Source organism: Lolium perenne, chromosome 7 (genome assembly GCF_019359855.2).
Source record: "Lolium perenne isolate Kyuss_39 chromosome 7, Kyuss_2.0, whole genome shotgun sequence".
Classification (NCBI taxonomy): domain Eukaryota; kingdom Viridiplantae; phylum Streptophyta; class Magnoliopsida; order Poales; family Poaceae; genus Lolium; species Lolium perenne.
In genome coordinates, this window is record NC_067250.2 from 326,859,433 (window position 1) to 326,869,882 (window position 10,450).

The 10,450-nt window shown below is 44.7% G+C and overlaps 1 pseudogene; it reads right to left on the bottom strand.

Annotated features, from left to right (window-relative positions):
• Nucleotides 1-6,833: 6,833 nt before the first annotated feature.
• On the bottom strand, nt 6,834-10,157 carry LOC139834068 (uncharacterized; annotated as a pseudogene).
• Nucleotides 10,158-10,450: the final 293 nt, after the last annotated feature.

Below are 10,450 nucleotides of genomic sequence, written 5' to 3' on the forward strand. Positions count from 1 at the left end.
CCCGGGTTCCTGTTTCAAACACTTTATGAAAAAATAGTTCGATCAAACTAATAATCAAGCATGGTATTGAAACAAAATATCAAAGAGATTCACGGACATAGCTATATAGTACTACTTACAGGGTGATCTTGAAATGTAAGCTCCGGTTTCCATCGACCCGGAGCAGTATTGATGAACCGTTTCCAAGCACTGCCCAGCAAATAAAAAATGAGTAAATGAGTTATTGATTAGTTGATGATATCATCAAATGAGAAAGATGAAGATGCCGATATGATATTGATTGAAATTACCTCTGGAGCAGGGCAGCCATGTTCGCCCATTCCCCATGGTGTTTACGTTTCGAGTCCATGACAAGTACTACTCCTTTGTTAAGCTGAATGGTTAGGAGAATATAGTGGAAGCTGCACACGCATAACTCGCCGGATTATTTAGACTACACATCGAGTATGCGAAATCGAATGTATGTAAGACAGTTATAACACTCACTTGAAGTTGTAAGGAAAGAATATTTCCTCTTTGTTTGCTTGCTTCAGTAAAAACCTTAGCAAGTTGTCCTTTATGTCCTTGGCATAATGTCAAACCGTAACTTCATGAACGGTGTTTGGGTCAATGAACCCAATGTCATAGAGCCCGCCTCTTTTGCATTCGAGCTTCCTCATTCTGCATAATATATAGCGTACAAAAAAAATATAGTGAGGATAATTGTTAGTGCAAATGAATGAGCTGAGCTACAGACTTAATTACATAAATAAATCACTTACATGCAGTAGCAACTGATGACAGATTTGTCGAGGGCGTGTTGATTGAATAACTGTAATAGTTCTTCAAACTCAATATTTATCTCCTCCTTCCCCCGGAAGTAATGCTCATCTCTAAGTCCCACCTTGAGGTAGAGATCCGAGTTCCGACAGGATTGCAGGTACCATTCATGCAACCTTCGCATCTGAGTCCCTAGATGCGCGAGCTGGCCAGGTCTGACGAGATCCTTCCCGTATTTGTATGTGTATTTGACTTCAGCAGTTGGAAAGTAACCTTTGTACTGAACATCTACTCCAAGACCTCTAGCCGCCCGTTCAATCAACGATTGCGTCTCCGGATCATCATAGGAGTGCACGACCAAGGGGGGTATCGATTGATTTTCCTGTTGTCCGAGCTGGGCAATTGTTTTTGCTTTTCTCGCTCTAGAGGCCTGTCCAGGGCGGTCATAATCACATGCCAACTCAGCTTTCTTTGCTCTCTTCTCGGTAAAGTGCTTCATTGTATTCGGTGCTATATACACCTTTGGCGGAGGCTTCTTCGGCGCATGAAACTCCTTCAGCTGATTGCATTGTTTTGCTCACCAGTCCGCTCATATGGTAACAAATCTGGAGTCTTAGACCTCTTCGGAGCTGATAATCTCTTCGGAGCTTTAGTACTTGCCGCGGTACTCTTCCTCTTTTGCTTAGGTTGTAGACTCGGCGGAGTATCCTGACGAGGAGGAGGCGACGGAGTATTCTCACACGGAGGAGACGGCGGAGGCGGAGGAGACTGCTCACGCAGAGGAGAATCATCACGCGGAGGAGACTGCGGAGGCGGCGGAGGTGGCGGAGAATGAGCTGGAGGTGGCCTGCTTGGCTTCGAACCTAGAAACACAATGAGCTCCTTCCGCCATTGAACAGTGGTTCTAAGGGCTTCTCCCAGTTCAGTGATTCCCCCATCTTCACCTGCAGGGTGGTCAAGCATCAATGGCTCATATCCTACCGTCACTTCATCCACCAGCACAACAGCATAGCCATCTTGGATCGGATGACAATGGTAAGTTCTTGTAGGTAAGACATAGCCGACCACCGCCTTCATGGATATCTTGACAAATTTTACATGCAGCTCACAAGGATGGCTCTCTGTGAGATCATCCATGGGGTAGCGAGGAGGCACCATCACCTGTTCATCATTATCGAGCTGAGTGGAAGCCACGCTGCTTTTTCGGTGTTGAGATTGCTGCGGGTCGATAGCATCGAATGCCGTATCTACATGTTGCCCCTGAGATCGCTGGGTTGTAAGTACTTGGTTAACGGTGGCTTGAAGGGCGCTCACAGAATTCTCTAAGGATGCTATGCGATATGCTTTCCTTGCCTTTATCCTCCCATGGCTTTTATCAGGAAATCTCTTCCTTTCCGCGGGAAAGCCATACTTCCACGGAACGGATCCTTCTGTGCCTCGTGTTCGTCCGGCGTGTTCTTTGTTCCCAAGGGCGCGTGTCAGCTCATCGTTCTCTCTTTCGGGATGGAACCTCCCCTGCCGCACGTCCCTATGTGCATCTATAAGGGCTTGACAAGGGTTCTTCAGATGTTCTTTATTATAAATACACTTCCCTGTTTCTGGGTCCAACCTTCCCCCAATCCCGTAGAACCACTCCTTCGATCGTTCGGTCCAATCGAATGTCCCTATTTGGATCCCTTTGTTGACCAGTTCCGCCTCGATTTCGACGATGTCGTACCTAACAGCGTCGGACAACTTTTTGGTCAGGCCTCGCTTCGACTTTACAGAAGAATTGTTCGATCCAGAGGGCTAAAAAAGAAATAATTCATCGTCAATATATATATACACAAATTAGTTAATGCATCTGGTCAGCATCGGCTTAATTTATATACCTCGGTGGACTTTGTAATAACTAAGGTTCCATCAGCGGAGCCATTATGATCTTCTTCCTCACTGGAGCCATCTTCTCTTTGCTCAATATCCTCCGCTCCCTCACCGGAGTCATTCAAATAACTTGCGGTGACATCGTCACCGCCATCATCTAGAATACCGCCGGCTATGAGGTTAGCCATGAATTATTCTTGGGCTTCGTTTCTGTCAGCGTCCATAGTTTCTGCAACGACTTGCAAGTTATAAGAAACAATCATATAATCACATATATAGATATTAATTAAGGATAATGCAGAAAACAAAAATTGGAGTTACATATATAGTTATTAATTAAGGATCGATAATGTGGTGCTGAAAGCAGATAGTGCGGTTACATGCATATATAGCTCGGGTCCATTTTTATTTAACCCTAATACATCACTAGAACCTCTCAACGGCGCCGACCGGGTCCTGAGCCGCGCCGGGTGAACACCCAAAGCCACGGAACAATCACAGGATCATAGCTCACGTGAGATCCCTGCAGAACTGACCATCCATTCCTATACATTGTGTCTAACACATGCAGGTAACGGAGAACGTGCTCATCCTCCTCTGTAATGTGCCGAGCTACCACCTCCTTGGGGGCCGGCTCCCTCTGAAATGAGCTTGGCCCACGCGACCTCCACCAGAGAAGATCCAGGTCGATGACGGGACCCGGATTCCGCACCAAGGTGCGCGCCCCGAAAGATAACACCTCCCAGTGCCACCCCGGCGGAGCCCAGTCCCGAACCTCCCCTATCAACAGCATCTGGTCCAGAACGGTCGCAGACCCTCCACGACGCGGCGGGCGCGGCATCGTAGCTATGAAAACTAAATCATATATGTACTAACATAATTAAACAAACATAATATTGTGCTAAATAAACTAACTATATATAATACTACTAATATAGTTCTATAACTAATATTTAGTAAGTAAATATTTCTAACTAATACTATTACTAATATTTAGTAAGTACATATTTCTAACAATTTTTTTAACTAATATTTCTATCTAAATATTTATACTACTAATATTTACTACTTATGAATATATATTACTAAATATTTATACTACTAATATATTTATCTAACAAATATTTGTAACATATAATTTTCACTACTTTTTTACTAACAAATATTTCTGACTAATAAATTTTTATCTAACAAATATTACTACTTTTTCACTACTTTTTTCTAACATATAAATTTCACTACTTTATAAATTTCACTAACATATAAATTTTTATATAAATTTCACTAACATGTAAATTTCACTATTTTATAAATTTCACTAACATATAAAATTTTCTAAATTTCACTAACATATAAATTTCACTACATATAAATTTATCTAATATTTCTCCATATAAATTTTTCTAACTAATTTGTCACTACTACTAATTTCACTACTACTAATCTAACAAAAAAAATGCATGGCCGGCCGGAGGAGAGGGAGAGGGGGGCTTACCGGAGGAGAGGCGCGACGGCCGGGGGCGTTAGCGGCGTGCGTGGACGGCGTGGAGGGCGGCGACGCGACGGGCGGCGCGGTGGAGGCGCGCGCGGAGGGCGGCAGGCGGCGCGGCGGGCGGCGCGGTGGGCGGTGACGCGATGGGCGTGCGAAATCGGCAGCTCCGGCGGCGTCGTGCACTTCGTCTCCGCGGGATTGATCTTCACGGAGACGAAGTGGCCGGAGGAGAGGAAGAGGGGGGCTTACCGGAGGAGAGGCGCGGCGGCCGGGGGCGTCGGCGGCGCACGTGGACAGCGTGGAGGGCGGCGACGCGGCGGACGGCGTGTGGCGTGGTAATGGGGAGGAGAGAGGCGACGCAGCGGTCGGCGACGCGGCGGGCGTGCGAAAAATCGGTAGCCTGGCGGCGTATGCGCTTTGTCTCCGCGGGATTGATCTCCGCTGAGACGAAGTATTGCATTTATAGGGTGCAGACCCTTTGGTCCCGGTCTGTGGCACGAACCGGGACCAAAGGCCCCCCTTTGGTCCCGGTTCGTGGAACCAACCGGGACCTAAGGCCTATTTTGGCTGCGCTGGTCACTGCGCGCGCAAAATAACCATTAGGTCCCGGTTCATCGCACGATTCGGGACCAAAGGCAAATTTGTATGTGCCTTTTCAAATAATTTCGTTTCCTGCCTTATTTCAAATCAAAAAATAACATATGATATATCAAAATGTTCAGAAAAGAAATCTCTATGTAATAAAAGTATAATTTATTCATTATGAATATTTAAATATTTACATTCCTTATGAATATGAATTCGAATAACTTTTGAATATGAATTTGAATAACTTATGAATATGAATTTGAATATGAAGTTGAATAACTTATGAATATGAATTTGAATAACTTATGAATATAAATTTGCATATGAATTTGAATAACTTATGAATATGAATTTGAATATGAATTTGAATATGAAGTTGAATAACTTATGATATGAATTTGAATAACTTATGAATATTAATATGAATGTGAAAAAACTTTCAACATGAAAAGTGTTTTAATTTACATAATTAATCTAAAACCATTTTATGTTTTCTTAAATAATTATTCTAACTATTCAAACTACTAACCATTTTGCCATTTTTAATTTAAAATGCATTAATTTATATCTTTTGCATAATTTCTATTACGATGATGATGTGGAGGAGGAACAAGAGGAAACTAGAGCTGGTGGTGAGCATATGGAGGAAGAAGAGAAACCCAGAGCTGGTGGTGAGCATATGGAGGAAGAAGAGGAACCTAGAGCTGGTGGTGAGCATATGGAGGAAGAAGAGGAACCCAGAGCTGGTGGTGAGCATATGGAGGAAGAAGAGGAAGCCTAAGCTGGTGGCTTCATCATGGCTGACGCCGATGATGATGAGGAGGAGGAAGAAGAGGAAGCTAGAGCTGGTGGTGAGCATATGGAGGAAGAAGAGGAACCCAGAGCTGGTGGCTTCATCATGGATGACGCCGATGATGATGAGGAGGAGGAAGAAGAAGAGGAACCCAGCGCTGGTGGTGAGCATATGGAGGAACAAGAGGGATCCAGAGCTGACCATCTAACCTTTAGTCCCGGCTGGTGGGTGCAACCGGGACTAAGGTGGTTTTAGAAGCCATATACCAAACTGTCGGCGGGATAAGTACGTGCGGGCAACCATTAGTCCCGGCTGGTGGGTACAACCGGGACTAAAGGTGGTTTTTGTGTCATCTAACAAAACTGTCAGTGGGATAAGGATGTGTGGGTAACCTTTAGTCCCGGCTGGTGGGTGCAACCGAGACTAAAGCTGTCGGCAGGATAAGGATGCGTGGGTGGACGCACTGCTCGATAAGATAAAGCTTGTAGCGCACGATGCCCTGTCGGAGGAACAAGACGAAGTAGACGCGGCGCCGTGCCTATAAAAGGAGCATCGATACGCCATGGCAAGCAGCTCAACAAGCCAACCTAGAAGGTAGGGAGAGTTTCATCCCCATGGATGGAGGAAAGGATTGGGAAATCTCCCGTGGTGGAACTTCTCGAAGATGTCATTGGTGCACACGCCCTACGGCATCTTCGGAAGCTCCGCCTCAATTTTTTTTCCTGTAAGCCCGTGAAAGACTCCATCTCCTCTAACAGTGTTGGGGAAAGGGTTGGAAAATCTTCCGTGGCGGAGCTTCTCGAAGATGTCGTTGGTGCACCTCGGAAGCTCCGCCTCGGATTTTTTTTCCTGCAAGCCCGTGAAAGACTCCATCTCCTCTAACAATGTTGGGGAAAGGGTTGGGAAATCTCCCATGGTGGAGCTTCTCGAAGATGTCGTTGGTGCACACGCCCTACGGCATCTTCGGAAGCTCCGTCTCGGAATTTTTTTCCTGCAAGCCCGTGAAAGACTCCATCTCCTCTAACAGTGTTGGGGAAAGGGTTGGGAAATCTCCCGTGGCGGAGCTTCTTGAAGATGTCATTGGTGCACACGCCCTACGGCATTTTTGGAAGCTCCGCCTCGGAAAAATTCTCCTGCAAGCCCGTGAAAGACTCCATCTCCTCTAACAGTGTTGGAGAATCTCCCTATATATATGGTACAAAAAGCCAACCATCTCCACTATTAATATCTTACATACAGTTACATGATTACACAAAAATAAATGGGAAATTGATTGCCATGTTGAGATACTCATTTGTGCCATGAACCTTTTTCAATTAACTTGATCATGGAGCATCTTCACCATTGAACCTTCTTCGGCCGTAACCATGGAGCATCTTCATCATTTAACTTGATGCTTGGGTCAATGTTCACTGTGAAGGGTGGAATTTCATCAAACTTATTATAATCTTCTGACATGTCTGTCGTGTCCTCCACTCCCACGATGTTTCTTTTTCTAGAAATAACTATGTGGCGCTTTGGCTCATCGTATGATGTATTCGTTTCCATATTTTTCCTTTTTCTTGGTTTGGTAGACATGTTCTTCACATAGAAAACCTGGGCCACATCCTTGGCTAGGACGAATGGTTCGTCTCTATACCCAAGATTGTTGAGATCCACTGTTGTCATTCCATACAACTTGTCTACCTGAACCCCACCTCCTGTTATCTTGACCCATTTGCACCTAAACAAAGGGACCTTAAAAGAAGGTCCATAGTCAAGTTCCGATATCTCCTCTATGTAACCATAATATGTGTCATTTTGGCCTTTGTTGTTTATTGCATCAAAGCGGACACCACTGTTTTGGTTGGTGCTCTTTTTATCTTGGGCGATCGTGTAAAATGTATTCTCATTTATCTCGTACCCTTGGAAAGTCAATACAGTCGAAGATGGTGTCTAGGCTAACAAGTACAGCTGATCTCCAACAGTGGTGTCATTCATGAGATGTTTTTGCAACCAACCGCCAAAAGTCGACATGTGTTCACGTATAATCCAATCATCCGACTGCCCTGGGTTCTGGGAGCATACAAAATTCTTGTGTACATTGATATACGGAGCCACCAAGGTAGAACTTTGTAGAACTGTGTAGTGTGCTTGAGTGAAAGAATGCCCGTCCCTACATATCATTGCTTTCTTTCCTAGCGCGCCTTTTCCACTCATTCTCCCCTCATGCCGCGATTCAGGAACACCAATCGGCTTAAGGTCAGGAATAAAGTCAACACATAACTCAATGACCTCCTCTGTTCCATAGCCCTTGGAGATGCTTCCTTCTGGCCTAGCACAGTTATGAACATATTTCTTTAAGACTCCCATGAACCTCTCAAAGGGGAACATATTGTGTAGAAACACAGGACCGAGAATGGAAATCTCATCGACCAGGTGAACGAGGAGATGCGTCATAATATTGAAGAAGGATAGTGGGAACACCAGCTCAAAACTAACAAGACATTGGACCACATCATTCTGCAACCTCTGTAGAATTTCTGGATTGATTACATTCTGAGAAATTGCATTGAGGAATGCACGTAGCTTCACAATGGGCACTCGAACATTTTACGGTAGAAGCCCCCTCAATGCAATCGGAAGCAACTGCGTCATTATCACGTGGCAGTCATGAGACTTCAGGTTCTGGAATTTTTTCTCTGCCATATTTATTATTCCCTTTATATTGGAGGAGAAGCTAGATGGGACCTTGATACTGCTCAGGCATTCAAAAAAGATTTCTTTCTCTGCTTTTGTAAGAGCGTAGCTGGAGTAATGACGTCATTTATCTGTCTCATGCAGTTTTTCTGGGTCTTTCATACGTTGCTGATCCTCCCGTGCTTCTGGTGTATCTTTTGTCTTCCCGTACACGCCCAGGAAGCCTAGCAGGTTCACGCAAAGATTCTTCGTCACGTGCATCACATCGATTGAAGAGTGGACCTCTAGGACTTTCCAATAGGGTAGCTCCCAAAATATAGATTTCTTCTTCCACATGGCCGCGTGTCCGGCATCATCATTCGGAACAGACCGTCCACCAGGACCCTTTCCAAATATTACTTCTAGATCCTTGACCATACAAAATATAGCAGCACCCTTACGGTGGGCAGGCTTCTTCCGGTGATCTGCCTCACCGTTGTAATGCTTGCCTTTCTTTCTTACGGGATGGGTACGCGTAAGAAATCGACGATGCCCCAGGTACACGACCTTCTTACATTTATCCAAATATTCACCTTCGAGCTAATCTAAACAGTGCGTGCATGCATTGTATCCCTTGTTTGACTGTCCCGAAATGTTACCAAGAGCAGGCCAATCATTGATTGTTACGAAAAGCAGCGCTCGTAGGTCAAATTCCTCCCGCTTGTGCTCGTCACACACAGGTACACCTGTTATGGACCACAGCTGTAGAAGTTCTTCAACTAATGGCTTCAGGTGCACATCAATGTCGTTGTCGGGTTGCTTCGGGCCTTGGATGAGCACTGGCATCATAATGAACTTCCGCTTCATGCATAACCAAGGAGGAAGGTTATAGATACAAAGAGTCACATGCCAGGTGCTATGGCTGCAGCTCTGCTCTCCAAAAGGATTCATGCCTTCTGTACTTAGACCAAACCTTAAGTTCCTTGCATCCTCTGCAATGTACGGGAACTCTCTATCAATTTTTCTCCACTGGGACCCATCAGCAGGGTGTCTCAACATCTCGTCTTTCTTACGGTCTTCTTTGTGCCATCGCAATAACCTAGCGTGCTCTTTATTTCTGAACAAACGTTTCAGCCGTGGTATTATAGGAGCATACCACATAACCTTGGCAGGAACCCTCTTCCTGGGGCGCTCGCCCTCAACATCACCGGGGTTATCTCGTCTGATCTTATACCGCAATGCAGTGCACACCGGGCATGCATCCAAATTCTCGTACTCACCGCGGTAGAGGATGCAGTCATTAATGCATGCATATATCTTTTGCACGTCTAATCCTAGAGGGCAGACAACCTTCTTCGCTTCGTATGTACTGGCGGGCAATTCGTTACCCCTTGGAAGCTGCTTCTTAATTATTTTCAGCAACTTTTCAAATCCTGAGTCAGTGATACCATTCTCTGCATTCCATTGCAACAATTCCAGTGTACTACCTAGCTTTTTCTGGCCATCTTCACAAGTTGGGTACACCAATTTGTTGTGATCTTCTAACATCTGGTCGAAGTTCAACCTTTCCTTTTCAGTTTCACATTCTCTCCTTGCATCAGCAATGGCCCGACCAAGATCATCAGCAGGCTCATCTGGTGCCTCTTGATCTTCCGCTTCATTGTCTTCATTGCCTTCTGATGGAAAACAACCCCCCTTTGCACTATCACCGTATTCAACGAACATGGGATAGTTGTCATCATCCTCTTCTTCTTCATTGTCTTCCATCATAACCTCTCTTTCTCCGTGCTTGGTCCAACAATTGTAGTGGGGCATGAAATCGAACCGCAGCAGGTGGCTGTGAATGTTACTCGAGGAAGAGTAATTTATGACATTCTTACAGTCAACACATGGACAATACATAAAACCCCCATGTTTGTTTGCCTCAGCCAGGTCGATAAAATTTCTCAGGCTCGAAGTGAACTCGTCAAAGCGTCGATCAATGTACATCCATTGCCGATTCATCTGCATGATGTAATTAAGCTTATAAAAAACCATTACCGAACATCATGATTAGTGAAACAATGTATATATATACACATGTATTTTATCAATGACAGATGAAAGGATAAAGTTGTTAACCTCGATGGAGAAGAAAAAAGACAGTTAAGTATGGCTTGTTTTGTGTGAACTCAAGTGGCAAAAGCTCTTAGGCATTTCATCGAACACCTCTTGTGCATATGAAGTGGGCAAAGCAACATACACCTCTCTTGTGCTAAGAAGTGGAAAATGGCTAAGTGTGGCTCACACTTGGGCAG